This window comes from Thalia democratica, chromosome 2 (assembly GCF_965202585.1).
Source record: "Thalia democratica chromosome 2, ktThaDemo2.hap1.1, whole genome shotgun sequence".
In the NCBI taxonomy this organism is placed as follows: Eukaryota; Metazoa; Chordata; class Thaliacea; order Salpida; family Salpidae; genus Thalia; species Thalia democratica.
Window position 1 is genome coordinate 58199088 of NC_139166.1, and position 7736 is coordinate 58206823.

General features: G+C 27.9%; 1 pseudogene across 1 annotated transcript; it reads right to left on the reverse strand.

Moving 5' to 3' along the window:
* Nucleotides 1-2466: 2466 nt before the first annotated feature.
* On the reverse strand, nucleotides 2467-7440 carry LOC145849562 (trimethylamine monooxygenase pseudogene; annotated as a pseudogene). The gene is made up of 2 exons (XR_014372363.1): nucleotides 7383-7440; nucleotides 2467-4581 (listed from the first exon to the last, which is right to left on the reverse strand). The product of XR_014372363.1 is annotated as a trimethylamine monooxygenase pseudogene (transcript).
* Between the last annotated feature and the right edge of the window lie 296 nt (nucleotides 7441-7736).

The window sequence follows — 7736 nt, forward strand, 5'->3', positions numbered from 1 at the left end:
TTTAACTATTATTACTATTCTACACTTATTTTTACAGTCTTTTAACTTACAAAAAAAGCTTTTTGTTTCAAAGAAGCTACTTATGTACTGTATATTAATATTTTTGTTACTAATATTAACAACCTTAAGTAAAACACATCGTTGCTTTAAGCTATTCTATATTTTTTTTAACTTTACATAAACTGTAAGCGTCAATAAAAAATTGCTAGTAAACCGTTTTTTACTCATTTTTAATATAAAAGTAGTTGTGTTTTTTCCGACAACAAATGCTTTGGATCTTCATGTAATAGTATAACATTTTAGCTTTAAATTTCTTTGACTAATATAGTCAACTTTTCAAAAACAACTTTGTAGTTGATTTAAAACCTTTAAAGATTAACAATGTTTTGCGGATAAAGTTTTTAAATAGCTCATGAACTTATTTGGTTAAAAAAACTAACATTAAAATCATATTTTACCTATATTTAAGGTTAACAATTAAAAAACACTGAATTTAAACTGTTTAATAGGAAGGGTATGTCACAAAAGTTTTATAAACATGTATTTAAAAATATGTTTTGTATTGTTTTAAATACTAACCTGTTGAAACTTCCTAATTGTGAAAGATTTTAACTAAATTAAACTTTATGTTTTTAATTCCAAAAACGCTATTAAGTAATTGTAAATTTTTAGATAAAATTGTATTTAAAGGTGTTACGTTTGTGAATGCTTAAAATAAGTTATTTATTTATTTTGCCAAGATTTTAAAGCTTTAAGTGGTATAAAATACTAAATTTTCATTAAAATTTTTTAGTAAATATATAAAGCTTTATGAGTTGCTTTAAATAAAGTTAGCTAGATTTATATTTTATACTGTATTGCTTAAATTTGGAATGATAATGTTAGATTCTTTATAAACATAGCATTTAAAAAAATTTTTGGTTTACTAGTATGATTTATGTATACTTTTTTAAACTAAAATTTATTTAAATTCAATTGTACTAAGTTTTTATCAATACTTTGTTACTGTTTTGAATAAGAAATCACATAGGTATAAAACTATAACAAAGTATTATTATAAATAACTAAAACTTCATTTTAATAAGTGTCAAGTTAAAAAAATTACATAAAAAGTCACATAAATATAAATAACTAAAAAAACTATTTTAAACTTAAAATTTCATGAATTTCGTAAACAAACACTTTTTAATGCAGCAATTTTACAGTGCTTGCTTAGTTTTGAATTTTATTTGAAAACGCTTTTAGTGTTTTATCAGTGTTTCATCTTAGATATTTATTATAAAGTTATTAAGATAATAGATGAAAAGTACTTGATTCGTTTGAAATATAATTTCTAAGAAAAAAAAGATTTAATAAACTAAAATTTAGTATTAATATTAGAAAATAATGACTTAAAAGTTTAGCTAGTATTAAATATTTTTTTTACTACGTTTGAAGTTTTTCTTTAACGACTATGACACATATATATACTTTTAAACATCAAACAAAACTTAAAAAAAATATTTAGAACAATTTTATGCAAGTATGGATGTTTCAAACAAGTAAAACTTTTGTTAACTATTTATGTTTCTATAAATAATTATATAATTTTATGTAAATATGAAAGTATAAATTTCTAATAAAGTCTTTTTAAAACAACCCCTTTAAATTTTCCCTTGAAAGTTTTCAATCATGTGTTTACTATGATAATTTGCGCCTAGTTTTAGTTTTCATTTGAATGAATTTAAATGTGTTACATTGTAAGTTTTTACAGAAAAACTTGATGTTATTGTAAGAAAATACTTCTTATTTAAAAATACGAAAAATTAAAAGCCACAAAAAAGTCCGAGTGCAAAAATACATTTTTGTTAAATGCTATTTTGGTAGTTAAGAAGAAAAATATTTTTACAATTCAATAAACACTGGGATAAACCACACAACCACAACCATCTATCCTACAGTTCAATAAACGAGCGAGTTGAATAACGAAGTACATCTCGAATTTGCTTAAGTTAGCCGAAATAACTTCTAGATTACTATTTTTTAATGTTCTTATTTTGAGTAACAGAGTTAGATAGTTAAAATTTCAAATTTTAGTTTAATAAACCTAAATACGTATGGTAGAAACTAAATATGTAAAGCTTAAAACATTCAATAAACTTCCAATCTTTAGTTGTAAGCCCAAGTAAAAATATATTTAAAAGTTAAATCAGCACAAAAGTATCATGCTTTTATCATAAAACTGATATGAAACTCGACAATAAATTAAAATTTGGAAATTTTTAGAACTAAATATAGTTAAGTTTGATTAATCAGTTCTAAAACTAAGCTCTTTAAAAACAGTACAACCAAAGAATGTTTGTAGAAGTTTTTATTGTTTATCCTACATACAATTAGTTGCCGTTAATGTTTTGAGTCAAAAAAAAAAGTATAAAAACGATAATATCTTGAAGCAATTTTAAATTGTAAATATAGTGTATAGCTTCTATTTTTCATTTTGTATCTGGTTAGAAATATTTTTACTAGAGTAAAAGTAAAATAAAACAAATTTCATTAAAACATCCTGTTACAATTTTTAAATTTTAATTAAAAGATATTTTTTGACTTTTTTGAAAAATCAATCGATAAAAAGCGAATGTTTTTTTTATTTTGTGAAAATGCATCTATTTAGTCATTTTATCACTTATTTTAGTCATATTTGGGTACTAAAACAAGTGATAAAAATTGAGACGTAAAAAAACTAGCTATCAACACAATCTTTTAGATAAGCGTGAATAATTTTTGATTAAATAAAAGAGCAGTAGTTAAAAATGGTTTTAAGTTTTATTTTGAATCAGGTAATGAATGCAGTGTATATAAGTAAGGTAGATAAAAAGACAAACACAGAATCATCAATTTTGATATTCTTTATTGAATCTATGAAGAACAGACAAAAATAAATATAACGTTTATTTGAATAATTATTATTTCGATACAAAATACATTATACTTTTTTTTATTATTCCAAAATACACAAGACAAATTTGAAAATACTTTTGAGCACAACAAAGTGTTTTTGAATTCATAAAATTTTGGAAATCGTAGTATACAGTTATCATAAGTTTTTTTTCAATAGTAGTTAAATGAGTGTACAGCACGTTAATGCTGCAGTACAAAGTTATCTTTATTTATTTTATATATCACTTGATGTTGTTTATTTCTTGAGAAACAAAAAAATTAGCACAAACTCATTCGATTTTTATATTTTCAATGAACTTCTCCACATCGTCGTCATAGTTGTCGATCCACGGCAACCCACACAACGGAGCCTTGTTGCCGGAAAACTTTGAGGTGAACGACTTGTCCCTGTACGTCAATATGTCCACGTGCTTGTCATGCTCCCACTCAACAAACAAGTCTTCCACGTTCAGATCTACGTTGTACTTTGCTTCCGCCGCCAGCCTTTGCACGTACTCGGTCTGCGCCCTGATCTGCTTGTAGCAGTCGTCCAAGTCCTTGTTCGTCTCCAGCCACCTCTTGATCTCCTTCTTGCGCTCTTCCACTGGAGGGAGCTCTATTTTTCCACCAATGACTCCAGCCACCCACCTTCCCTGCGCCGCGAACATGGTGAACGTGTAGAACTGGTCTTGCATGCCCAGGTAGAACAGTTTTCCCGCGCAATCTCTGACGCCACTAGTGGTGGCGTGCCACTGCAGGTCGCGGTACAGGTTGGGCAGATTGAAGATATTGGAGGTTTGCAGGCGCAATTCGAGAGGCATGAACGGGAAGTGGTGCTTGTACCCAGTGCACAGGATTATCGCGTCCACTTTGACCTGGCTGCCGTCCTTGAAAGTGCAGGTTTTTCCGTCAATTTTCTGCAGCAAGGGCAGCTCCTTAACGTTATCCGGCCACTTGAAATCCATCGCGGCCGTCCGGTACGTTATGGTGACGCTCCTTGCGCCGAACTTGTGGCACTGGAGGGCGATGTCCTCAGCGCTGTAGCTCCCCCCGACGACCAGAACATCCTTTCCCGCGAACTCCCGCGCGCTCCTGAAGTCATGCGAGTGCAGGATGCGGCCGGGAAACTTCCTCATTCCGGGGAACTCCGGCACGTTGGGCACGGAAAAGTGGCCGGTGGCGACGCACAGGTAGTCGAACGTCTGCTCAAACTCCTTGTTCCCAACGAGGTCCGTGACTTTAACCGTGAATGTTTCCTTTTTTTCGTCAAACGTCACGCCCCGCACGCAGTGATTGGTCAACACGTCTTTTTCCTCCTCGATCCCCAAAAACTTCCAGTAGCCGCGCAGGTAGTCCTCTAGGACGGGCCGCGGCGGGAACGAGGGAATCTCCCTGCCAAAATGCCTGGCGAAAGTGTACTCGGGAAACTCCAAACACTCCTTGGGCCCGTTGCTGAACAGGTCCTGGTATTGGGAGCAATGAACGTTTTCTCCATATCCGTCCATGCCAGTACGCCAGCTGAAGTTCCACAGGCCGCCGGGTCGCTCCTGCTTCTCGTAGCACGTCACTTCAAGTTCCTCCCTTTTCAAGTTGCCCAACAGGGACATCCCCGAAGGACCCGCACCAATAACGCACACTCTTTTGCTCATTTTTTAAAATTTAAATCTGTTTGATTGTTTTTAGAGGTTTTTAGGAAATTTTAAAGATTAAGTAAACTGGTAAATTAGGTTTATTTTATTTTATTTTTTATATTTAACAGGTGTAACTATGTTAAAAAAAATGCAAACCATTTATTATAATAAAGTGAAATTAGCAAAGTACTTATTTAAGCAAAAAGTTACTGCATAATTTAACTTTTCTTGTGTTACGGATAAGTTAAACCTTTTTTATTCTGAAGTGATGTAATATCTAACTGTAGTTTTACTTTAAACTGTGTTAAAGAAAAACGCTTAAATTTTATGTTTTTAAACTATATACAAAGCAAAACTTCTCTTAAAACTTTTGGTTTATATGTGGAAAACAAAAAAAAAAAACTTATTGAAAAAAACATGTAGGTTAGCACTAAAATGATTTAGATTAATTTCCAGAAGCTTAATTCATAATGTGGATTGTGGTGTGTAATTTTCTTATTTAGCTTGCCATAAGTAGCTTGTACATTGCATGTGTAACACATTATTAGCTTTTTTAGCGAAGTTTATCTGTGTAATGTAGAGACCAACTTATCATTACTGAGGTAAAGTTTGAATATGCTTAAGTTAAAAGTGTAAATATAGTTTCAAACAATCTTTAAAATGTTGATACTTTTTTTAAGTTCTTTATAAATACATTAGTGTTATAAAAACGTAAAAAAAATTTTTATTACAGATGTGTTTATAAAATTTAATATAATCCATACTTTATTGAAAACCATTTTCACAAAATAATTCACAAAAAAAGATTATTAAAAATATCAAACAACTCTACTTACTACTATAAACTAGGCTAAAATTTTTCTGAAATATTTTAGGTTACCGCAATAAAATTATAAAAGAATATAGCTGCTATAATTTAAACTTTTCTTAAATAAAGATTGTAAGTTCCGTTTAATGGTTTTCTATCCTTAAATCGTCATGAGTGTGTAAAATATAAATTAAGTATATAAATTAAAACCACTAGATTCAAAAAAGCTTCAGTCAAGATAACCCAAATTTAATTATACCCTAAGTTGGGATAAAAACGACACATACGTCACAAAAAAAGTCCATACGAATAATTCTGCAACTGCTACACTAAAGCTTTGAAATTATCCAACTAAAAAAAATCTGACCTCTTTTTTAAACAGTGTAAAACTAATGAAATTTTAAAACATTTAAGACTTAAAATGCTTTATGGTATTTCTATACACCTTAAGTCATAATTATTATAGTCTTTTAATTTTATTTTTATACTTACTGTGCTTATACTTTTATTAAAAGAACAACTTTATATGTCAGTGTTGGCCCTGTAACTAAAACTTTACCTTTGACCACATCAAAAAACATATATACACCTTAAAGCTGAAACAACAAAGTTTTATGATAAACAGTGTTTTTAAAACTTAAACTTCTAAAACAGAATGCACAAAAAAAAAAGGAAACAACTTATGCTTAATGAACCATTGACAATTGCTGAAAAAACTGTATTGAAATGCTACTTATAGAAAGAAAAAAATGTCTTGATTTTTTTTTCTCTATTTCAGGGAAAAGCCAAGCACGTGACACGCCTTTAGTGCGTGGTTTTATTACAACTTTTGTTGTAATTTAAATGAAAAGTATTATGCGGTTAAGTATAAAAAAAATATTAAGTTTTTTTCTAATAATTTTACATTGGGTAAATTATAAGTACATTAAAGTTCTATAAAATTGTTCAACTAAACAAAATACTTATAGACAGTTTGACATTGATAAAGTTATTTTGTTGCTTAAATATAAATGTTTAACCTAGAGATAAATCAATGTTACAAAAGTATATAATAGTAACAAAATATTATTATAAATCACCTACAACTGCATTAAACTAAGTTTCATAAAAAAAAAAATATAATTATCATACTTATGAAAGACAAAAAATTAACAAAACTCAATACAATTTTAAATTAATAAATAATAAAAGTTTATTTATAAACTTTAGACAAAGTCAACTATTTATATATTTGATACTATATTGTTTAGATTTGGCAAAAAGTGCTAGATTCTTTATAAATATAGAACTATAAAAAAAAACAATTTTTGATTTTATTAGTATGATTTATATATATTTTTTGAGTTTAACACTTATTTTAATGCAAAAGTACTTAGTTTTTAATAATACTTTTTCACTAATATACACTTATGTGACTTTTTATGTGATTTTTTTTTATACTTAGCACTTATTTTAATAAAATTATAATTAGTTTATAATGATACGTTATATTGTTCTATACTTATGTGAGTTTTTATTTAAAACAGTAACAAAGTACTGTAATAAACTTGGTACAAATGCGTTCAAATAATTGTCAAAACAAAAACAAATATATAAATCATACTATTAAACCAAAAATAGCTCTTTTCAAAAGCTAAATTTATAAAGAATCTAACATGATCATGCAAAACTTAAGCAAAACAGTGTAATTTAAAAATCTAGCTAACTTTATTTGAAGTAAATTTTGAAACGTTATACATTTACTTTAAAATATTCATAAAAACTTTAGTATTTTGATACCATTTAAAGCTTTAAAATTTTGGCAAAATAAATGATTTATTTATTCTAAGCATTCACAAACGTATCACGTTTAAATATAATTTTATCTAAAATTTTACAATTAATTAAATGCGTTTTTTTATTTTAATCATAAAGTTTAGTTTTGTTTCAATTTTTGACATGTAAAAAGTTTTAACAGGTTACTATTTGAAACAATACAAAACATACTTTTAAATACTTATTTATAAAACTTTTATAACATACCTTACCTCAAAAGTTGTTAAAATCCAATGTTTCTTTTATTGTTTATCGTAAAAATTTATCACTGTAACATATAATTTTAATGTTAAAACATTAAACCAAATAAATTCTTATGCTGTTTAAAAAATTTAACCGCAAAACATTGTTAATCTTTAAAGGTTTTTCATCAACTAAAAAATTGTTTTTAAAACTTTTACTATATTAGTCAAAATAATTTGAAGCTTAAAAGTTAGACTATTACATAAAGATCACAAGCATATGTTGTCGGGAAAAAATCAACAAATTTTGTATTAAGAACGAGTGAAAAACGGTTTACTAGTAATTTTGTATCGACGTTTACAGTTAATGCACAGTTTTAAAAA